The sequence below is a fragment of the Somniosus microcephalus genome, unplaced genomic scaffold, assembly GCF_052327205.1.
Source record: "Somniosus microcephalus isolate GS21.2 unplaced genomic scaffold, FLI_Smic_1.0 unresolved_chr2, whole genome shotgun sequence".
Lineage (NCBI taxonomy): Eukaryota > Metazoa > Chordata > Chondrichthyes > Squaliformes > Somniosidae > Somniosus > Somniosus microcephalus.
The window spans coordinates 83,144,853-83,167,890 of record NW_028225180.1 but is presented as its reverse complement, the minus strand read 5'-3'; the positions used below and the strand labels follow the sequence as shown (position 1 = coordinate 83,167,890).

Here is a 23,038-nt window from a genome sequence, read left to right as displayed (position 1 = left end):
GTGTGTGTGTGTGTGTGGGGTGTGTGTGTGTGTGTGTGTGTGTGTGCGGGGTGTGTGTGTGTGTGTGGGGTGTGTGTGTGTGTGTGTGTGTGTGTGTGTGTGTGTGTGTGCGGGGTGTGTGTGTGTGTGTGCGGGGTGTGTGTGTGTGTGCGGGGTGTGTGTGTGCGGGGTGTGTGTGTGTGTGTGCGGGGTGTGTGTGTGTGTGTGTGGGGTGTGTGTGTGTGTGTGTGTGTGTGTGTGTGTGTGTGTGTGCGGGGTGTGTGTGTGTGTGTGTGGGGTGTGTGTGTGTGTGTGTGTGTGTGTGTGTGTGTGTGTGTGTGGGGTGTGTGTGTGTGTGTGTGGGGTGTGTGTGTGTGTGTGTGTGTGTGTGCGGGGTGTGTGTGTGTGTGTGGGGTGTGTGTGTGTGTGGGGTGTGTGTGTGTGTGTGTGTGTGTGTGCGGGGTGTGTGTGTGTGTGTGGGGTGTGTGTGTGTGTGTGGGGTGTGTGTGTGTGTGTGTGTGTGTGCGGTGTGTGTGTGTGTGCGGGGTGTGTGTGTGTGTGCGGTGTGTGTGTGTGCGGGGTGTGTGTGTGCGGGGTGTGTGTGTGTGTGTGTGCGGGGTGTGTGTGTGTGCGGGGTGTGTGTGCGGGGTGTGTGTGTGTGCGGGGTGTGTGTGTGTGCGGGGTGTGTGTGCGGGGTGTGTGTGTGTGCGGGGTGTGTGTGTGTGCGGGGTGTGTGTGTGTGTGCGGTGTGTGTGTGTGCGGGGTGTGTGTGTGCGGGGTGTGTGTGTGTGTGTGTGCGGGGTGTGTGTGTGTGCGGGGTGTGTGTGCGGGGTGTGTGTGTGTGCGGGGTGTGTGTGTGTGCGGGGTGTGTGTGTGTGCGGTGTGTGTGTGTGCGGGGTATGTGTGTGTGCGGTGTGTGTGTGTGCGGGGTGTGTGTGTGTGCGGGGTGTGTGTGTGCGGGGTGTGTGTGTGCGGGGTGTGTGTGTGCAGTGTGTGTGTGTGTGTGGGGTGTGTGTGTGTGTGGGGTGTGTGTGTGTGGGGTGTGTGTGTGTGGGGTGTGTGTGTGTGCGGGGTGTGTGTGTGCGGGGTGTGTGTGTGTGTGTGTGCGGGGTGTGTGTGTGTGTGCGGGGTGTGTGTGTGTGTGTGCGGGGTGTGTGTGTGTGTGCGGGGTGTGTGTGTGCGGGGTGTGTGTGTGTGTGCGGGGTGTGTGTGTGCGGGGTGTGTGTGTGTGTGTGTGTGCGGGGTGTGTGTGTGTGTGTGTGCGGGGTGTGTGTGTGTGCGGGGTGTGTGTGTGCGGGGTGTGTGTGTGTGTGTGTGTGCGGGGTGTGTGTGTGTGTGTGTGCGGGGTGTGTGTGTGCGGGGTGTGTGTGTGTGTGTGTGTGTGGGGTGTGTGTGTGTGCGGGGTGTGTGTGTGCGGGGTGTGTGTGTGTGCGGGGTGTGTGTGTGTGCGGGGTGTGTGTGTGCGGGGTGTGTGTGTGTGTGTGTGTGTGGGGTGTGTGTGTGTGCGGGGTGTGTGTGTGCGGGGTGTGTGTGTGTGTGTGTGTGCGGGGTGTGTGTGTGTGTGTGTGCGGGGTGAGTGTGTGTGTGTGTGTGTGTGTGTGTGTGTGGGGTGTGTGTGTGTGTGTGTGTGTGTGTGTGTGTGTGGGGTGTGTGTGTGTGTGTGTGGGGTGTGTGTGTGTGTGTGTGGGGTGTGTGTGTGTGTGTGTGTGTGTGTGTGTGTGTGGGGTGTGTGTGTGTGTGTGTGGGGTGTGTGTGTGTGTGTGTGTGTGTGCGGGGTGTGTGTGTGTGTGTGGGGTGTGTGTGTGTGTGTGTGTGTGCGGTGTGTGTGTGTGTGCGGGGTGTGTGTGTGTGTGCGGTGTGTGTGTGTGCGGGGTGTGTGTGTGCGGGGTGTGTGTGTGTGTGTGCGGTGTGTGTGTGTGCGGGGTGTGTGTGTGTGCGGGGTGTGTGTGCGGGGTGTGTGTGTGTGCGGGGTGTGTGTGTGTGCGGGGTGTGTGTGTGTGCGGTGTGTGTGTGTGCGGGGTATGTGTGTGTGCGGTGTGTGTGTGTGCGGGGTGTGTGTGTGTGCGGGGTGTGTGTGTGCGGGGTGTGTGTGTGCGGGGTGTGTGTGTGCAGTGTGTGTGTGTGTGCGGGGTGTGTGTGTGCGGGGTGTGTGTGTGTGTGGGGTGTGTGTGTGTGGGGTGTGAGTGTGTGTGGGGTGTGTGTGTGCGGGGTGTGTGTGTGCGGGGTGTGTGTGTGCAGTGTGTGTGTGTGTGCGGGGTGTGTGTGTGCGGGGTGTGTGTGTGTGTGGGGTGTGTGTGTGTGTGTGTGTGTGTGTGTGCGGGGTGTGTGTGTGTGTGTGTGCGGGGTGTGTGTGTGCGGGGTGTGTGTGTGTGTGCGGGGTGTGTGTGTGCGGGGTGTGTGTGTGTGTGTGTGTGCGGGGTGTGTGTGTGTGTGTGTGCGGGGTGTGTGTGTGTGCGGGGTGTGTGTGTGCGGGGTGTGTGTGTGTGTGTGTGTGCGGGGTGTGTGTGTGTGTGTGTGCGGGGTGTGTGTGTGTGCGGGGTGTGTGTGTGCGGGGTGTGTGTGTGTGTGTGTGTGTGGGGTGTGTGTGTGTGCGGGGTGTGTGTGTGCGGGGTGTGTGTGTGTGTGTGTGTGCGGGGTGTGTGTGTGTGTGTGTGCGGGGTGTGTGTGTGTGCGGGGTGTGTGTGTGTGTGGGGTGTGTGTGTGTGTGTGCGGGGTGTGTGTGTGTGTGTGTGTGCGGGGTGTGTGTGTGTGTGTGTGTGTGCGGGGTGTGTGTGTGTGTGTGTGTGCGGGGTGTGTGTGTGTGGGGTGTGTGTGTGCGGGGTGTGTGTGTGTGTGTGTGCGGGGTGTGTGTGTGTGCGGGGTGTGTGTGTGTGTGTGTGTGCGGGGTGTGTGTGTGTGCGGGGTGTGTGTGTGTGTGTGTGTGCGGGGTGTGTGTGTGTGCGGGGTGTGTGTGTGTGTGCGGTGTGTGTGTGTGTGCGGTGTGTGTGTGTGCGGGGTGTGTGTGTGTGTGCGGGGTGTGTGTGTGTGTGTGCGGTGTGTGTGTGTGTGCGCGGGGTGTGTGTGTGTGCGGGGTGTGTGTGTGTGCGGGGTGTGTGTGTGCGCGGGGTGTGTGTGTGTGCGGGGTGTGTGTGTGTGTGCGGTGTGTGTGTGTGTGCGGTGTGTGTGTGTGCGGGGTGTGTGTGTGTGTGCGGGGTGTGTGTGTGTGCGCGGTGTGTGTGTGTGCGGGGTGTGTGTGTGTGTGCGGTGTGTGTGTGTGTGTGTGTGTGCGGTGTGTGTGTGTGCGGGGTGTGTGTGTGTGCGGGGTGTGTGTGTGTGTGCGGGGTGTGTGTGTGTGCGGTGTGTGTGTGTGCGGGGTGTGTGTGTGTGCGCGGTGTGTGTGTGTGCGGGGTGTGTGTGTGTGTGCGGGGTGTGTGTGTGCGGGGTGTGTGTGTGTGCGGGGTGTGTGTGTGTGCGGGGTGTGTGTGTGCGGGGTGTGTGTGTGCGGGGTGTGTGTGTGCGGGGTGTGTGTGTGTGCGGGGTGTGTGTGTGTGCGGGGTGTGTGTGTGTGCGGGGTGTGTGTGTGTGCGGGGTGTGTGTGTGTGCGGGGTGTGTGTGTGTGCGGTGTGTGTGTGTGTGCGGGGTGTGTGTGTGTGCGGGGTGTGTGTGTGCGGGGTGTGTGTGTGCGGGGTGTGTGTGTGCGGGGTGTGTGTGTGCGGGGTGTGTGTGTGCGGGGTGTGTGTGTGTGCGGGGTGTGTGTGTGTGCGGGGTGTGTGTGTGTGTGTGCGGGGTGTGTGTGTGCGGGGTGTGTGTGTGCGGGGTGTGTGTGTGTGCGGGGTGTGTGTGTGTGCGGGGTGTGTGTGTGTGTGTGGGGTGTGTGTGTGCGCGGGGTGTGTGTGTGCGCGGGGTGTGTGTGTGCGGGGTGTGTGTGTGCGGGGTGTGTGTGTGCGGGGTGTGTGTGTGTGCGGGGTGTGTGTGTGTGTGGGGTGTGTGTGTGTGCGGGGTGTGTGTGTGTGTGTGCGGGGTGTGTGTGTGTGCGGGGTGTGTGTGTGTGCGGGGTGTGTGTGTGTGCGGGGTGTGTGTGTGTGTGTGGGGTGTGTGTGTGCGCGGGGTGTGTGTGTGCGCGGGGTGTGTGTGTGCGGGGTGTGTGTGTGCGGGGTGTGTGTGTGTGCGGGGTGTGTGTGTGTGCGGGGTGTGTGTGTGCGGGGTGTGTGTGTGTGTGTGTGGGGTGTGTGTGTGTGTGCGGGGTGTGTGTGTGTGCGTGGGGTGTGTGTGTGTGTGCGGGGTGTGTGTGTGTGTGTGCGGTGTGTGTGTGTGTGTGCGCGGGGTGTGTGTGTGTGTGGGGTGTGTGTGTGTGTGTGCGGGGTGTGTGTGTGTGTGTGCGGGGTGTGTGTGTGCGGGGTGTGTGTGTGCGGGGTGTGTGTGTGCGGGGTGTGTGTGTGTGTGTGCGGGGTGTGTGTGTGTGCGGGGTGTGTGTGTGTGTGTGGGGTGTGTGTGTGCGCGGGGTGTGTGTGTGTGCGGGGTGTGTGTGTGCGGGGTGTGTGTGTGCGGGGTGTGTGTGTGTGCGGGGTGTGTGTGTGTGCGGGGTGTGTGTGTGTGCGGGGTGTGTGTGTGCGGGGTGTGTGTGTGTGCGGGGTGTGTGTGTGTGCGGGGTGTGTGTGTGTGCGGGGTGTGTGTGTGTGCGGGGTGTGTGTGTGTGCGGGGTGCGTGTGTGTGCGGGGTGCGTGTGTGTGCGGGGTGCGTGTGTGTGCGGGGTGCGTGTGTGTGTGCGGTGTGTGTGTGTGCGGGGTGTGTGTGTGTGCGGGGTGTGTGTGTGTGCGGGGTGTGTGTGTGTGCGGGGTGTGTGTGTGCGGGGTGTGTGTGTGTGTGTGCGGGGTGTGTGTGTGTGTGTGCGGGGTGTGTGTGTGTGCGGGGTGTGTGTGCGGGGTGTGTGTGTGTGCGGGGTGTGTGTGTGTGCGGGGTGTGTGTGTGTGCGGGGTGTGTGTGTGTGTGGGGTGTGTGTGCGGGGTGTGTGTGTGTGTGCGGTGTGTGTGTGTGTGTGCGGGGTGTGTGTGTGTGCGGGGTGTGTGTGTGTGCGGGGTGTGTGTGTGTGTGTGCGGGGTGTGTGTGTGTGCGGGGTGTGTGTGTGTGCGGGGTGTGTGTGTGTGCGGGGTGTGTGTGTGTGTGTGCGGGGTGTGTGTGTGTGTGTGGGGTGTGTGTGTGTGGGGTGTGTGTGTGTGTGCGGGGTGTGTGTGTGTGCGGGGTGTGTGTGTGTGTGTGCGGGGTGTGTGTGTGTGTGTGTGGGGTGTGTGTGTGTGTGGTGTGTGTGTGTGTGTGCGGTGTGTGTGTGTGTGTGCGCGGGGTGTGTGTGTGTGTGGGGTGTGTGTGTGTGTGGGGTGTGTGTGTGTGCGGGGTTTGTGTGTGTGTGGGGTGTGTGTGGGGTGTGTGGGGTGTGTGTGTGTGCGGTGTGTGTGTGTGCGGGGTGTGTGTGTGCGGGGTGTGTGTGTGTGTGGGGTGTGTGTGTGCGGGGTGTGTGTGTGCGGGGTGTGTGTGTGTGTGGTGTGTGTGTGTGTGCGGGGTGTGTGTGTGCGGGGTGTGTGTGTGCGGGGTGTGTGTGTGTGTGTGCGGGGTGTGTGTGTGCGGGGTGTGTGTGTGCGGGGTGTGTGTGTGCGGGGTGTGTGTGTGCGGTGTGTGTGTGTGCGGGGTGTGTGTGTGCGGTGTGTGTGTGTGCGGGGTGTGTGTGTGTGCGGGGTGTGTGTGTGTGCGGTGTGTGTGTGTGTGCGGTGTGTGTGTGTGTGTGCGGTGTGTGTGTGTGCGGGGTGTGTGTGTGTGCGGGGTGTGTGTGTGTGCGGGGTGTGTGTGTGTGCGGGGTGTGTGTGTGTGCGGTGTGTGTGTGTGCGGTGTGTGTGTGTGCGGTGTGTGTGTGTGCGGGGTGTGTGTGTGTGCGGGGTGTGTGTGTGTGCGGTGTGTGTGTGTGTGCGGTGTGTGTGTGTGTGTGCGGTGTGTGTGTGTGCGGGGTGTGTGTGTGTGCGGGGTGTGTGTGTGTGCGGTGTGTGTGTGTGTGTGCGGTGTGTGTGTGTGCGGGGTGTGTGTGTGTGCGGGGTGTGTGTGTGTGCGGGGTGTGTGTGTGTGCGGGGTGTGTGTGTGTGTGGGGTGTGTGTGTGCGCGGGGTGTGTGTGTGTGGGGTGTGTGTGTGTGTGGGGTGTGTGTGTGCGGTGTGTGTGTGTGTGTGCGCGGGGTGTGTGTGTGTGTGGGGTGTGTGTGTGTGTGTGGGGTGTGTGTGTGCGCGGGGTGTGTGTGCGCGGGGTGTGTGTGTGTGCGGGGTGTGTGTGTGTGCGGGGTGTGTGTGTGTGCGGGGTGTGTGTGTGTGCGGGGGGTGTGTGTGTGCGGGGTGTGTGTGTGTGCGGGGTGTGTGTGTGTGCGGTGTGTGTGTGTGTGTGGTGTGTGTGTGTGTGCGGGGTGTGTGTGTGCGGGGTGTGTGTGTGCGGGGTGTGTGTGTGTGTGGGGTGTGTGTGTGCGGGGTGTGTGTGTGCGGGGTGTGTGTGTGCGGGGTGTGTGTGTGCGGGGTGTGTGTGTGTGCGGGGTGTGTGTGTGTGTGTGCGGGGTGTGTGTGTGTGCGGGGTGTGTCTCTGTGTGTGCGGGGTGTGTGTGTGTGCGGGGTGTGTGTGTGCGGGGTGTGTGTGTGTGCGGGGTGTGTCTCTGTGTGTGCGGGGTGTGTGTGTGTGCGGGGTGTGTGTGTGCGGGGTGTGTGTGTGTGTGTGTGTGTGTGTGTGCGGGGTGTGTCTCTGTGTGTGCGGGGTGTGTGTGTGTGTGTGTGCGGGGTGTGTGTGTGCGGGGTGTGAGGTGTGGGTGTGTCTGTGTGCGTGCGGGGTGGGTCTGTGTGCGTGCGGTGTCTGGGTGTGTTGGGTGTGTGCCTGAGCAAACACTAACGTATTTGATGGGGAATTTACTGACATGTGGTGGCTCAGTGGGTAAAGGCACTGCCTGTTGTGGAGCTGAGCCACAAATTACTTTATTAATATTTAATAGAAAGGAGACTTTTCATCCTGGTATTTGGAGGTGAATTTAAAATAAATTAAGGATGAGAAAGGGCCATTCAGCCCATCTGCAATTCTAGCCCTCATTGCAAAAGGGGCAGAGAAACCGAGTGAGTGCGGTGGAGACAGAGAAATGGAGAGAGCGAGAGAGAGAATGTGGAAGGGGACAGAAAGGGAGAGAGGTAGTGTGGAACGTGGCAGAGAATGAGAGGAAGCATGAAAGGGCAGAAGAAGAGCGTGCGAAAGGGGGAAAGAGAAAGAGTGAGAGCGAAAGATGCAAAGAAAAGGTGAGAGATTGCAAAAGAGGCTCGAGCACAAAAATCTAGGCTGACACTCCCGATGCCAATAGAAACATAGAAGATAGGAGCAGGAGTAGGCCATTCGGCCCCTCGAGCCTGCTCCGCCATTCAATGCGATCATGGCTGATCATCCAAACTCAGTACCCTGTCCCTGCCTTCTCCCCATATCCCTTGATCCCTTTAGCCTTAAGAAATATATCCAACTCCTTCTTGAATATACTTAATGAACTGGCCTCCACCGCCCTCTGTGGCAGAGAATTCCACAGGTTCACCACTCTCTGGGTGAAGAAATTCCTCCTCATCTCTGTCCTAAATGGCTTACCCCTTATCCTTAGACTGTGACCCCTGGTTCTGGACTCCCCCGCCATCGGGAACATCCTTCCTGCATCTAGTCTGTCTAGTCCTGTTAGAATTTTATAAGTTTCAATGAGATCCCCTGTCATTCTTCTAAACTCTAGCGAATATAAGCCTAATCGACCCAATCTCTCCTCATATGTCATTCCTGCCATCCCAGGTATCAGTCTGGTGAATCTTCGCTGCACTCTCTCCATGGCAAGAACATCCTTCCTCAGATAAGGCAACCAAAACTGCACACAATACTCAAGGTGTGGTCTCACCAATGCCCTGTACAACTGCAGCAAGACATCCTTGCTCCTGTACTCGAATCCTCTCGCTATGAAGGCCAACATACCATTTGCCTTCTTAACCGCCTGCTGCACCTGCATGCTTACCTTCAGCGACTGGTGCACAAGGACACCCAGGTCTCGTTGCACTTCCCCTTCTCCCAATCTATTGCCATTCAGATAATAATCTGCCTTCCTGTTTTTGCCACCAAAGTGGATAACCTCGCATTTATCTACATTATACTGCATCTGCCATGCATCTGCCCAATCACCCAACCTGTTCAAATCATACTGGAGTTTCTCTGCATCCTCCTCACAGCACACACGCCCACCCAGCTTTGTGTCGTCAGCAAACTTGGAGATATTTCATCTAGTTCCCTCGTCTAGATCATTAATATATATTGTGAATAACTGGGGTCCTAGGACCGATCCCTGCGGTACCCCACTAGTCACTGCCTGCCACTCAGAAAAAGACCTGTTTATTCCAACTCTTTGCTTCCTGTCTGCCAACTAGTTCTCTATCCAAGACAGTACCTTACCCCCAATCCCATGTGCTTTAACTTTACACGCTAATCTCTTATGCGGGACCTTATCGAAAGCCTTCTGACAATCCAAATACACCACATCCACTGGTTCTCCCTTGTCTATTCTACCAGTTACATCCTCAAAAAATTCCAGTAGATTAGTCAAGCATGATTTACCTTTTGTAAATCCATGTTGACTTTGTCCGATCCTGTCACTGTTTTCCAAGTGCTCTGCTATTACACCTTTTATAATGGACTCGAGCATTTTCCCCACTACCGATGTTAGGCTTACCGGTCTATAATTCCCCGTTTTCTCTCTACCACCTTTTTTAAATAGTGGGGTTGCATTAGCTACCCTCCAAACCATGGGAACTGTTCCAGAGTCTATAGAATTTTGGAAGATGACCAGCAATGCATCTACTATTTCTAGGGCCACTTCCTTAAGTATCCTAGGATGTAGATACTGTACTGAGGTAGCGCCGCACTGTCGGAGGGGCAGTACTGAGGGAGTGCCGCACTGTCGGAGGGGCAGTACTGAGGGAGCGCCGCACTGTCAGAGGAGCAGTACTGAGGGAGTGCCGCACTGTCGGAGGGGCAGTACTGAGGGAGCGCCGCACTGTCGGAGGGTCAGTACTGAGGGAGCGCCGCACTGTCGGAGGGGCAGTACTGAGGGAGTGCCACACTGTCTGAGGGGCAGTACTGAGGGAGTGCCACACTGTTGGAGGGGCAGTACTGAGGGAGCACCGCACTGTCGGAGGGGCAGTGATGAGAGAGTGCTGTACTGTCGGAGGGGCAGTACTGAGGGAGCGCCGCACTGTCGGAGGGACAGTACTGAGGTAGCGCCGCACTGTCGGAGGGGCAGTACTGAGGGAGCGCCGCACTGTCGGAGGGGCAGTACTGAGGGAGCGCCGCACTGTCGGAGGGGCAGTACTGAGGGAGCGCCGCACTGTCAGAGGAGCAGTACTGAGGGAGTGCCGCACTGTCGGAGGGGCAGTACTGAGGGAGCGCCGCACTGTCGGAGGGTCAGTACTGAGGGAGCGCCGCACTGTCGGAGGGGCAGTACTGAGGGAGTGCCACACTGTCTGAGGGGCAGTACTGAGGGAGTGCCACACTGTTGGAGGGGCAGTACTGAGGGAGCACCGCACTGTCGGAGGGGCAGTGATGAGAGAGTGCTGTACTGTCGGAGGGGCAGTACTGAGGGAGCGCCGCACTGTCGGAGGGACAGTACTGAGGTAGCGCCGCACTGTCGGAGGGGCAGTACTGAGGGAGCGCCGCACTGTCGGAGGGGCAGTACTGAGGGAGCGCCGCACTGTCGAAGGGGCAGTACTGAGGGAGCGCCGCACTGTCGGAGGGGCAGTGCTGAGGGAGCGCTGCACTGTCGGACGGACAGTACTGAGGGAGTGCCGCACTGTCGGAGGGGCAGTACTGAGGGAGCGCCGCACTGTCAGAGGAGCAGTACTGAGGGAGTGCCGCACTGTCGGAGGGGCAGTACTGAGGGAGCGCCGCACTGTCGGAGGGTCAGTACTGAGGGAGCGCCGCACTGTCGGAGGGGCAGTACTGAGGGAGCGCCGCACTGTCGGAGGGGCAGTACTGAGGGAGTGCCACACTGTCTGAGGGGCAGTACTGAGGGAGTGCCACACTGTTGGAGGGGCAGTACTGAGGGAGCACCGCACTGTCGGAGGGGCAGTGATGAGAGAGTGCTGTACTGTCGGAGGGGCAGTACTGAGGGAGCGCTGCACTGTCGGAAGTGTCGTCTTTCGGATGAGACGTTAAACTGAGGCCCCGTCTGCTCTCTCAGGTGGACGTAAAAGATCCCACGGCCACTATTTGGAAGAAGAGCAGGGGAGTTCTCCCCAGTGTCCTGGGGCCAATATTTATCCCTCAACCAACATCACTAAAACAGATGATCTGGTCATTATCACGTTGCTGTTTGTGGGAGCTTGCCTGTGCGCAAATTGGCTGCCGCGTTTCCTGCATTATAACAGTGACCACACTTCAAAAAGAAAAGTGCTTCATTGGCTGTAAAGCGCTTCAGGACGTCCGCTGGTCGTGAAAGGCGCTATATAAATGCATGTCTTCTTTCTCTTTAATAAAAGTCTTGCAGATAGCATGCGCATCCTGTCAGCGTCCCCCCTTCCTTCCTGGAACACTCTGCCTGTCGCACTCTTTGTTGACTGCGCCCCTAATTGTTATAAAATAACAGTCACCCTGTGCAATGCCCAGCCGAGGCTGCGAGGGGATGGGGCGGGAGCCTGATTAAATTCTTTTCTATTTTTTTTATTCTCGAACGTACTTCCTTTTGTGCCTCGCTGTTGGGTGCAGCCTGCCGAGCACAGCGTATCCCTCGCTGGCCTCCTGCCCACTGACCCCCCAATCCTGGCCCCTGTCCACAGGCTCCAGCATTCTGTCGTGGTGCATACTTTCTGCAGTGCACAGCGGGAGCACTGCAAGCGTGGGCATGCTGGCATTGACAGGCTGCCAGCCTCAATGGGCATTTCAACCTCAACTATTCCAGCTATTTGTGGTGGCTGCTACCTAGCGAAAGTACTCACGCGAATGAAATATCCACTGTCCTCTGTGGTACAGTGGAGGATCTGTTTCAGGAACACAGGGACAGGAGGAGGCCATTCAGCCCCTCGAGCCTCTGCCACCATTCAATCAGATAAAAGAAAGATTTGCATTTATACAGAGCCTTTCACGACCACCGGACGTCTCAAAGCGCTTTGCAGCCAATGAAGTACTTTTTGAAGTGTAGTCACTGTTGTAATGTGGGAAACGCGGCAGCCAATTTGCGCACAGCAAGCTCCCACAAACAGCAATGTGATAATGACCAGATCATCTGTTTTTTTTTTGTTATGTTGATTGAGGCATAAATATTGGCTCCAGGACACCGGGGATTCGTCCCCTAGTCTTCTTTGAAATAGTGGCCATGGGATCTTTTACGTCCACCTGAGAGAGCAGATGGGGCCTCGGTTTAACGTCTCATCCGAAAGACAGCGCCTCAGACAGTGCGGCGCTCCCTCAGTACAGCACTGGAGTGTCAGCCTAGCTTTATGTGCTCAAGTCTCTGCTTATATATATCTATCTATATATATAAGAGTATGTCTCTCTGACTCTTTGTCTCTCTGTCTGTCTGTCCGGCTATACAATCAAAAGTTATAGAGCGTACCTACACATATGTTATATCAAAAGAAAGTTCATCATTAGGGGACTCTTGTAGGCATATTTACTTTTTGGTCGGACAAAAATTGTTCGCACATTATACAAAAAACCTTCAAAATTCCACTCATTAGCATTGACTGACGTCAAGGTCGACCAATCCTGTGCCGTGATGATTGACCAATCCTACAGTTCAGTCACCTGATAGTTGACCAATCGGTGTGTGTGTGGGCGGGACTAACCATTCTCAGCTCAGGGATCTGGCAGCCATTGCCTCAAGCTAAAAACCCCATTGCCTCAACCTAAAAATATGCTCATCAAGGTTAGTATCTTATTTTTTTTGAAAAAGATTTACCAAAAATGTTTTATAAGTATTTTAACTTTCATCTTTGAAGGTATTAAAAGCTACAAATGTTTAGGTTAAAAAACACTGGAAAATACCCCAGCCCCGGGGCCTAGGCTTCTCCAACTGCCGACAGCCCAAATCCAGTCCCAGGCTCCCGGCCCACACATCGACCAGGCCCAAAAAATCCCTGCAAAGCGGGGCTCCCCTGCTAGTATCCTATATATATATATATATCTAAGAAGGGATTGGGTAGAATGGGTCTACACTGAGTAGAATGGGTCTGTATTCTCTGGAGTTTAGAAGCATGAGAAGTGATCTCACTGAAACTTATAAAATCCTTAGAGGGCTTGACTGGGTAGATACTGGAGAGTCAGAACTAGGGGGTCACAGTCTCAGAATAAGGGGTTGGCCATTTAGGACTGAGATGAGGAGGAATTTCTTCACTCAGAGGGTGGTGAATCTTTGGAATTCTCGACCGCAGAGGGCTGTGGAGGCTCAATCGTTGAGTATATTCCAGACTGAGATCGATAGATTTTTGGGCACTAAGGGAATCAAGTGATACGAGATAAAAACAGAAAATGCTGGAAATACTCAGCAGGTCAGGCAGCATCTGTGGAGAGAGAAACTGAGAATGTTTCAGGTCGATGACCCTTTGTCAGAACTGGAACAACTTGGAGATGTAACAGGTTTTTAAGCAAGTGCAGGGGCGGGGAGAGGGGGGAGAGGAGGAAAGTAAAAAAGGGAAGGTCTGTGATAGGTTGGAAGGCAGGAGAGATTAAGAGACAGAAGGGATGATGGTGCGAGGTGAAAGGGGATGGTAATGGGACAAGTTAAGAAACAAAAGATGAGTCTAGAGGAGGTGTAAATGGGAATACCAGAATCATCAACAGCTGTCATCCAAAAATATAGGGGCCGAGGTTATGGTCTGAAATTGTTGAACTCGATGTTGAGTCCAGAAGGCTGTAAAGTGCCTAATCGAAAGATGAGGTGCTGTTCCTCGAGCTTACGCTGAGCTTCGTTGGAACAATGTAAGAGGCCGAGGACCGAGAGGTCAGAGCGGGAGTGGAGCGGAGAATTAAAGTCAAGGGATATGGAGATAGTGCAGGAAAGTGGAGTTGATGTAAAAGATCAGCCATGATCTTATTGAATGGCAGAGCAGGCTCGAGGGGCCGAATGACTGACTCCTGCTCCTATGTTCTTATCTGTACTTGCACTTGTATTTGTGTTTGTCTAAGCTACCTTTCCATGCTGTGTGCAAATTGACTGCCGCATTTCCCGACATTACAACAGTGTCGACACATCAAAAGTACTTCATCGGCTGTGAAGTGCTTTGGGACGTACTGAGGTCGTGAAAGGCGCTGGAGAAATGCAAGTCTTTCTTTTTGAGAAAGAGAATTGCAGGTGAATGAGATTTCAATAGCCACTGCTTGACGTTGTTCTCAGCGGTGTGTAAAAGAAGGACCTCGACTAGCGATTCTGCACTCCCTTTAAATTTGAGGCTCCGAGTCACTGGGAACAGGGAATTAGCCACCAGTGTTCCTTAAAATACAGGATAAACGAGTGGTGATAGGGAAGGTGAACCTCATCCTGGAGTTATCAAACACAGGGTTCTGGAAGGAAGAAGCTTGATGGGCCACAGACTTAGTTACATTCATTCCTACTTTTTGCAGCCAGCATCAGCATCAAACACCCCCAGGGCAGGTACAGCACGGGTTAGATACAGAGTAAAGCTCCCTCTACACTGTCCCATCAAACACTCCCAGGGCAGGTACAGCACGGGTTAGATACAGAGTAAAGCTCCCTCTACACTGTCCCATCAAACACTCCCAGGGCAGGTACAACACGGGTTAGATACAGAGTAAAGCTCCCTCTACACTGTCCCATCAAATACTCTCAGGGCAGGTACAGCACGGGTTAGATACAGAGTAAAGCTCCCTCTACACTCTCCCATCAAACACTCTCAAGGCAGGTACAGCACGGGTTAGATACAGAGTAAAGCTCCCTCTACACTGTCCCATCACACACTCCCAGGGCAGATACAGCACGGGTTAGAAAGAGAGTAAAGCTCCCTCTACACTGTCCCATCAAACACTCCCAGGGCAGGTACAGCATGGGTTAGATACAGAGTAAAGCTTCCGCTACACTGTCCCATCAAACACTCCCAGGGCAGGTACAGCACGGGTTAGATATAGAGTAAAGCTCCCTCTACACTGTCCCATCAAATACTCCCAGGGCAGGTACAGCACTGGTTAGATATAGAGTAAAGCTCCCTCTACACTGTCCCATCAAACACTCCCAGGGCAGGTACAGCACGGGTTAGATACAGAGTAAAGCTCCCTCTACACTGTCCCATCAAACACTCCCAGGGCAGGTACAGCACGGGTTAGATACAGAGTAAAGCTCCCTCTACACTGTCCCATCAAACACTCCCAGGGCAGGTACAGCACGGGTTAGATACAGAGTAAAGCTCCCTCTACACTGTCCCATCAAACACTCCCAGGGCAGGTACAGCACGGGTTAGATACAGGGTGAAGCTCCCTCTACACTGTCCCATCAAACACTCCCAGGGCAGGTACAGCACGGGTTAGATACAGAGTAAAGCTCCCTCTACACTGTCCCATCAAACACTCCCAGGGCAGGTACAGCACGGGCTAGATACAGGGTGAAGCTCCCTCTTATGCACCAGTGCGACGTTTTAATTTCTCGGGTCAAGTGACTTCTTAGCGTGAGATTGCCAGCTTTGGGGCTTAACTTCAGTTTGTGCTTTGGTTTCTGCAAAGTTCCTTTGTGCCGTATTTTAACGAGGTGTTAACTTATTTATTAATGCATTCGACAGAGGAAGTGATTGCCCTTAGTGTGGACGAGGGCTAGTTTGCTGTCATAGATCCCGACTGCTATTAATTGAATTGAGTCTGGCAGACCCATCTCATGTTGGTGTCCCTGGCAGCCAGTAGACAGAGGAGTCCCGTCTCTCCTCAGTCTGGACTGAACTTGAACCCAGATTCCAGAGGTCATTGTCTAAACCACTGCACCACCCAGATCCCCGTTTAATTTTAAACACTTGCATTTTCTATTCTTATCATACTGATGGTACTTGCATGTCTGAGTGTGCCTGCCCATCTTCAGGACTGCCTCCCTTTAACACAACAGCACATCCTGCAAATCCGTTGGCAGGCTAGGCGCACCAACGTCAGTGTTCTTGCTCAGGCCAACATCCCCAGCATCGAAGCTTTGACCACGCTCAATCAGCTCCGATGGACGGGGTCACATTGTCCGCATGCCCGATACGAGGCTCCCAAAACAAGCGCTCTACTCGGAGCTCCGACACGGCAAGAGAGCCCCAGGTGGGCAGAGGAAATGCTTCAAGGACACCCTCAAAGCCTCCTTGAAAAAGTGCAACATCCCCACCGACACCTGGGAATCCCTGGCCCAAGACCGCACAAAGTGGAGGAGAAGCATCCGGGAAGGCGCCGAACACCTCGAGTCTCTTCGCCGGGAGTAAGCGGATGCCAAGCGCAGGCAGCGCAAGGAGCGCACGTCAACCCAAGCACCCCACCCACCCGCCCCTTCAACCACCGTCTGCCCCACCTGTGACAGAGACTGTAGGTCCCGCATTGGACTCATCAGTCACCTGAGAACTCATTTTTAGTGTGGAAGCAAGTCATCCTCGGTTCCGAGGGACTGCCCAAGAAGAAGGGGAGCACATTGTGGAATGGAACCCTCAGGAATCCTCACACTCTGCCAGGCAGTGGAGACTTTCATTACAAAAAAGAAATAAAGACTTGCATTTCTATAGCGCCTTTCACATCCACTGGACGTCCCAAAGCGCTTCACAGCCAATGAAATACTTTTTTTGAAGGGTGGTCCCTGTTGTAATGTAGGAAAAATGGCGGCCAATTTGCGCACAGCAAGCTCCCACAAACAGCAATGTGATAATCACCAGATCATTTGTTGTTTGTGGGATAATTATTGGCCAGGACACCGGGGATAACTCCCCTGCTTTTCCTCGAAATAGTGCCATAGGATTTTTTATGTCCACTTGAGAGAGCAGACGGCGGGTTGGGGTTGGGTGGGGGGGGGCAGCGGTTTAACGTCTTATCCAAAAGACAGCACCTCCGACAGTGCAGCGCTCCCTCAGTGCGGCACTGGGAGTGTCAGCCTTGATTTCTGTGCTCAGGTCTCTGGAGCGAGACTTGAACCCACAACCTTCGTCACTCAGAGGCGAGAGCAAGTGCTACCTGATGTAAAAAGACTTCTGAGCACTTGGTTTGAGTGTAAAACAAGTCTTTTTACATCAATTTAATCAACTGTTTCACAACCATGAGATTCTAGATACATCACTAGTTCCTGTTTACATAAACGTCCTGAGCAAGCTGGGCCCACGCCCGAGTATTTATACTCCTTGGACGGCGCCACCCGCTGGCCACCCAGTGTTACTTCATGAGTCATTTCTTCATGAATGATAAGATTCATGACACTACCCACTGAGCCACTGGCTGACACGATGCGGGGGGGGGGAGGAGCGAACCCCAGCCCCAGAGGTGAAAACTCAGCATGCCAGGCCGCCCCACAAAGCCACCCTCCCCCACCCCCTCGTCGCTCTATGAACACTGTCTCCCATGGTGATACCTGAGTCCCTCGACAGCGCAGCAAGTTTCAAGCCTCGCACTAAGCCTGCACTGTTCATCGCATAACTTGAGTAAGGTGTGTTATTACATCCCATTGTCACAATAAATCCCCCGCCACTGAGGAATGTGCTTTTTATGTATCGAATTCTCTTAATGCCAGTGATTTTCTATGGGGTATTTTGACAAGACTATACACAGACTGGTTAATTACTGCCCAATCCTGTGGGCACTCCATATCCTGCACTGCTTCCAGACTAGTTAGGTACAAGGATCCTATTATGTTAACATTTGTCATTTTCTGTTACCAAATATCATTAATCCAGTTGCACAGTTTGTGCTGACTGCGATTCGTCTGAGACTTGGAGGCCAGAGGCGCCCAGGTTGCATCCCCAGTCTGTGCGTTTTTTAATTAATTCCCGGGATGTGGGCATCGCTGGCAAGGCCCAGCATTTATTGCCCATCCCTAATTGCCCTTGAGAAGGTGGTGGTGAGCCGCCTTCTTGAACCGCTGCAGTCCGTGTGGTGTAGGTGCTCCCACAGTGCTGTTAGGGAGGGAGTTCCAGGATTTTGACCCAGCGACGAAGGAACGGCCGATATATTTCCAAGTCAGGATGCTGTGTGACTTGGATGGGAACTTGGAGGTGGTGGTGTTCCCGTGCGCCTGCTGCCCTTGTCCTTCGAGGTGGAAGAGGTCGCGGGTTTGGGAGGTGCTGCCGAAGAAGCCTTGGTGAGTTGCTGCAGTGCATCTTGTAGATGGTGCACACTGCAGCCACGGTGCGCCGGTGGTGGAGGGAGTGAATGTTTAAGGTGGTGGATGGGGTGCCGATCAAGCGGGCTGCTTTGTCCTGTATGGTATCGAGCTTCTTGAGTGTTGTTGGAGCTGCACTCACCCAGGCAAGTGGTGAGTGTTCCATCACACTCCTGACTTGTGCCTTGTAGATGGTGGAAAGGCTTTGGGGAGTCAGGAGGTGAGACAATCGCCGCAGAACACCCAGTCTCTGACCTGCTCCTGTTGCCACAGTATTTATGTGGCTGGTCCAGTTAAGTTTCTGGCCAATGGTGACCCCCAGGATGTTGATGGTGAGTTGGCTGATTTCAGTCGCATAGCAGTTGAAGTGCTACAGCTGGCCTCAGTACCGCTGCGGGGGAGGTGGCGGGGCAGTAATCACAGCTGGTTCCCATTCCTGATCGTTAGTCCAGTGATTCCTCTTGGCTGGACTCACCCGTGCTGCCTTGGGTCACTGGCCAACTCTCACTGTCTGGGCTGAAGAATGGCCAAATCGGATGAGGTACCAAAGAACCATAGAATGATACTGCACAGAAGGAGGCCATTCGGCCCACCGTGCCTGTGCCGGCTCTTTGAAAGAGTTCTCCAATTAGTCCCACTCCCCCCTGCTCTCTCCCCACAGCCCTGCACATTTCTCCTTTTCAAGTATTTACCCAATTCCCCTTTTGGAAGTTACTATTGAATCTGCTCCCATCGCCCTTTCAGGCAGTGCGTTCCAGATCACAACAACTCGCTGCGTGAAAACATTCTCCTCACCTCCCCTCTGGTTCTTTTGCCGATTATCTTCAATCTGTGTCCCTCTGGTTACCGACCCTCCTGCCACTGGAAACACTTTCTCCCTATTTGCTCGATCAAAACTGATGTAAGAAAACTACTAGGCACTTGGTCTAAGCGTTAAACAAAGCTTTAATCAACTGTTTTTCAACATAATAATCATAATCAACTTTATTGTCATTGTTAGTGCACAAGTGCAGTACAACGAAATGTAGGCTTGCGGCTCCCGAGAGTGTACATTTTGATTAAGACATTTAACATACATTTGGCTTGTAACATAAACATAAACATAATAAAGTGCATTGGCAGATGTGCAGGCTTTAGAGTTTATTAGCAGAGTTCAGTAGGATGACAGCCCTGGGAAAGAAGCTGTTCCTAAATCTGGTCGTGCGGGTGCGAATGCATCTGTAGCGTCTCCCAGATGGCAGGAGGGCGAACAGACTGTGGCTGGGGTGGGTAGGGTCTTTGATGATGGTCAATGACCTCCGTAGACAGCGTTTCTGGTAGATGTTCTCAATGGTCGGTAGCCGGGTGCCGGTAATGCGTTGGGCAGTTTTGACTACCCGCTGCAGGGCTTTCCGGTCATAGGAGGTACAGCTGCTATACCACACTGTGATACAGTTCGTCAGGATGCTCTCTATTGTGCAGCGGTAAAGGTTAGAGAGGATCCGGGGTGACAGGTTGCATCCCTTCAGCCTCCTTAGGAAATATAGGCGCTGCTGGGCCTTCTTCACCAAAGAGGAGGTATTGAGGGACCAGGAGAGGTCTTCCGTGATGTGGACTCCGAGGAACTTAAAGCTGCCCACTCTTTCCACCACAGCCCCTTGGATGTGGATGGGGGTGTGTCTTCCACCTTTAGACTTCCTGAAGGCCACAATGATTTCCTTGGTTTTCTTGATGTTAAGGGCCAGGTTGTTGTCGGCGCACCACTTCACAACATGGAGGTCTAGTTGTGTCCTTCACTAGTTCCTGTTAAAGAATGTCCTGAGCAAGCTGGGCCCATGCCCGAGTATTTATAGTCTCCCTGGACAGCGCCACCACCAGGCCGCCCAGTATTATTTCATAAGTCATTTCCATATGAATGACAGGATTCATGTCAAAAACCCTTCAAGATTTTGAACACCTCTATCAAATCTCCCCTTAACCTTCCCTGTTCGAAGGGGAACAACCCCAGCTTCTCCAGTCTCTCCACACAACTGAAGTCCCTCATCCCTGGTACTGTTCTAGTAAATCTCCTCTCCACCCTCTCCAAGGCCTTGACATCCTTCCTAAAGTGAATTGGCCGCAATACTCCAGCTGGAGCCTAACGAGTGTTTTATAAAGGTTTAGCAGAATTTCCTTGCTTTTGTACTCTATTAATAAAGTCAAGGATCCCGTACGCCTTTTTAACAGCCTTCTCAACATGTCCTGCCACCTTCAAAGACCTGTGTTCGTATAAGGATGGACATCATCCGTAGAACCCCAGTGAGAGTCAGTGCCTTCAGGAAAGGAGGGGAAAAAACTGTGGGTGAGGTGAGGAATGAAGTCATTTCGACTGGAATATGGAATCGTTTTAATGTAATAGTATCTGCTCTTCTACAATATCAGTGGACAGTATCTAGTATCTTAGGGATCAGCAGAAATTTGCATCTGTCCACCTAAAGTCCAAACATTTCAACCTTTCAGACAGCCTGTCGTTAGTGTTAACATATTTGATGGTGGTGTGTCTGAGGGGAGTTGGGTTTCACAACTCCTGTCCCCCCCCGCCCCGCTGTAGAGGCAGCGTGTGCATTGGCTGTTGGGAAGTTGGCTGTTGGGAATGTTTCCGAAGTAGCATAATAAGAGCCTAGCAAAGAGGGATCTGTCAGTGGGGGAGAGAGACAGAGAGTGGGGCGGGGTGTGGGGGGGAGAGACAGAGAGTGGGGCGAGGTGTGGGGGGAGAGACAGAGAGTGGGGCGGGGTGTGGGGGAGAGAGACAGAGAGTGGGGCGAGGTGTGGGGGGGAGAGACAGAGAGTGGGGCGGGGAGTGGGGGAGAGAGACAGAGAGTGGGGCGAGGTGTGGGGGGAGAGACAGAGAGTGGGGCGGGGTGTGGAGGAGAGAGACAGAGAGTGGGGCGGGGTGTGGGGGAGAGAGACAGAGAGTGGGGCGGGGTGAGCGTGGGAGGATTGTTGCTGATGCCCCTCACAGTCGCTTCATGCCACTCCTTCCAGTATGGACAGGCTACACTCGTTCCCCAACCTTGTTGTATTTTATCCATCTTACTGTGGTCAGTGCTCTGCTAAACTTATTGGTCATAAGCCCCGAATCCCCAATCTATTCACTCTTCCTCCTCTGAACATCCTCACAGTGTTGAAATGAAGACTCATCGCACTTTAAGCTCCTACAATCGCCAAATGAGTGCTGCCTGATTATACCTCTCCTCCTGTCCCGGTATATCGAGTCCTGGTGCTGTCATGCTCTATTACATTGAATCTACAGCACAGAAACAGGCCATTCGGCCCAACTGGTCCGTGCCGGTGTTTCTGCTCCACACGAGCCTCCTCCCACCCCTCTTCATCTCACCCCATCAACATATCCTTCTATTCCTTTCTGTAGTGTCCGTGTGTTGATAAAGACACTGAAGACAGGAGTTGGTTCATAGATGTTTACTAAGCAAAGTCTGGGGGGGGTTCTAACGGATATACACAATATACAGGCTTATATAGCCCGAGTGGCCATTACCGGCATTACAGCACACCTGGGGCTCTTAAAGGCACATACACTACACTTTCTCCTTCATGTGTTTATCCAGCTTCCCCTTAAATCCATCTATACTATTCGCCTCAACCACTCCCTGTGGGAGCGAGTTCCACATTCTCACCACTCTCTGGGGAAAGGAGTTTCTCCTGAATTCCCTATTGGATTAATTAGTGAGACTCGATCTGTAATAGGGGGTCCGATGGTGAGACTCTCTCTCTAACAGGGGTCCGATGGTGAGACTCTCTCTCTAACAGGGGTCCAATGGTGAGACTCTCTCTGACAGGGGTCCGATGGTGAGACTCTCTCTCTAACAGGGGTCCGATGGTGAGACTCTCTCTCTAACAGGGGTCCGATGGTGAGACTCTCTCTCTAACAGGGGTCCGATGGTGAGACTCTCTCTAACAGGGGTCCGATGGTGAGACTCTCTCTCTAATAGGGATCCGATGGTGAGACTCTCTCTAACAGGGGTCCGATGGTGAGACTCTCTCTCTAACAGGGGTCCGATGGTGAGACTCTCTCTAACAGGGGTCCGATGGTGAGACTCTCTCTCTAACAGGGGTCCGATGGTGAGACTCTCTCTAACAGGGGTCCGATGGTGAGACTCTCTCTCTAACAGGGGTCCGATGGTGAGACTCTCTCTAACAGGGGTCTGATGGTGAGACTCTCTCTCTAACAGGGGTCTGATGGTGAGACTCTCTCTCTAACAGGGGTCTGATGGTGAGACTCTCTCTCTGACAGGGGTCCGATGGTGAGACTCTCTCTCTAACAGGGGTCTGATGGTGAGACCCTCTCTCTAACAGGGGTCCGATGGTGAGACTCTCTCTCTAACAGGGGTCCGATGGTGAGACTCTCTCTCTAACAGGGGTCCGATGGTGAGACTCTCTCTAACAGGGGTCCGATGGTGAGACTCTCTCTCTAACAGGGGTCCGATGGTGAGACTCTCTCTAACAGGGGTCTGATGGTGAGACTCTCTCTCTGACAGGGGTCCGATGGTGAGACTCTCTCTCTAACAGGGGTCTGATGGTGAGACCCTCTCTCTAACAGGGGTCCGATGGTGAGACTCTCTCTCTAACAGGGGTCCGATGGTGAGACTCTCTCTCTAACAGGGGTCCGATGGTGAGACTCTCTCTAACAGGGGTCCGATGGTGAGACTCTCTCTCTCTAACAGGGGTCTGATGGTGAGACCCTCTCTCTAACAGGGGTCCGATGGTGAGACTCTCTCTAACGGGTCTGATGGTGAGACTCTCTCTAACAGGGGTCTGATGGTGAGACTCTCTCTCTAACAGGGGTCCGATGGTGAGACTCTCTCTCTAACAGGGGTCCGATGGTGAGACTCTCTCTCTAACAGGGGTCCGATGGTGAGACTCTCTCTAACAGGGGTCCGATGGTGAGACTCTCTCTCTCTAACAGGGGTCTGATGGTGAGACCCTCTCTCTAACAGGGGTCCGATGGTGAGACTCTCTCTAACAGGGGTCTGATGGTGAGACTCTCTCTCTAACAGGGGTCCGATGGTGAGACCCTCTCTCTAACAGGGGTCCGATGGTGAGACTCTCTCTCTAACAGGGTCCCGATGGTGAGACTCTCTCTAACAGGGGTCCGATGGTGAGACTCTCTCTCTCTAACAGGGGTCCAATGGTGAGACTCTCTCTCTCTAACAGGGGTCCAATGGTGAGACTCTCTCTCTAACAGGGGTCCGATGGTGAGACTCTCTCTAACAGGGGTCCGATGGTGAGACTCTCTCTAACAGGGGTCCCGATGGTGAGACCCTCTCTCTAACAGGGGTCCGATGGTGAGACTCTCTAACAGGGGTCCGATGGTGAGACTCTCTCTAACAGGGGTCCGATGGTGAGACTCTCTCTAACAGGGGTCCCGATGGTGAGACTCTCTCTGACAGGGGTCCGATGGTGAGACTCTCTCTCTGACAGGGGTCCGATGGTGAGACTCTCTCTCTGACAGGGGTCCGATGGTGAGACTCTCTCTAACAGGGGTCCCGATGGTGAGACTCTCTCTCTAACAGGGGTCCGATGGTGAGACTCTCTCTTACAGGGGTCCGATGGTGAGACTCTCTCTCTAACAGGGGTCCTGATTGTGAGACTCTCTCTCTAACAGGGGTCTGATGGTGAGACTCTCTCTCTAACAGGGGTCTGATGGTGAGACTCTCTCTCTAACAGGGGTCCCGATGGTGAGACTCTCTCTAACAGGGGTCCG

The 23,038-nt window shown here is 54.4% G+C and overlaps 1 protein-coding gene across 3 annotated transcripts in view; it reads left to right on the top strand.

Moving 5' to 3' along the window:
* The window catches only part of ltbp3 (latent transforming growth factor beta binding protein 3), a 258,409-nt gene that overhangs the window by 70,369 nt on the left and 165,002 nt on the right, over window positions 1-23,038 (top strand). The window contains exon 1 of one of the 3 annotated variants that reach the window (XM_085976244.1): window positions 11,655-11,898. The exons of the other annotated variants lie outside the window; for them this stretch is intronic. The gene's annotated coding sequence lies outside the window, so the exon portion shown is untranslated. Of the gene's footprint in view, window positions 1-11,654; window positions 11,899-23,038 lie in introns of those variants that run through there. 3 annotated transcript variants of the gene reach the window in all.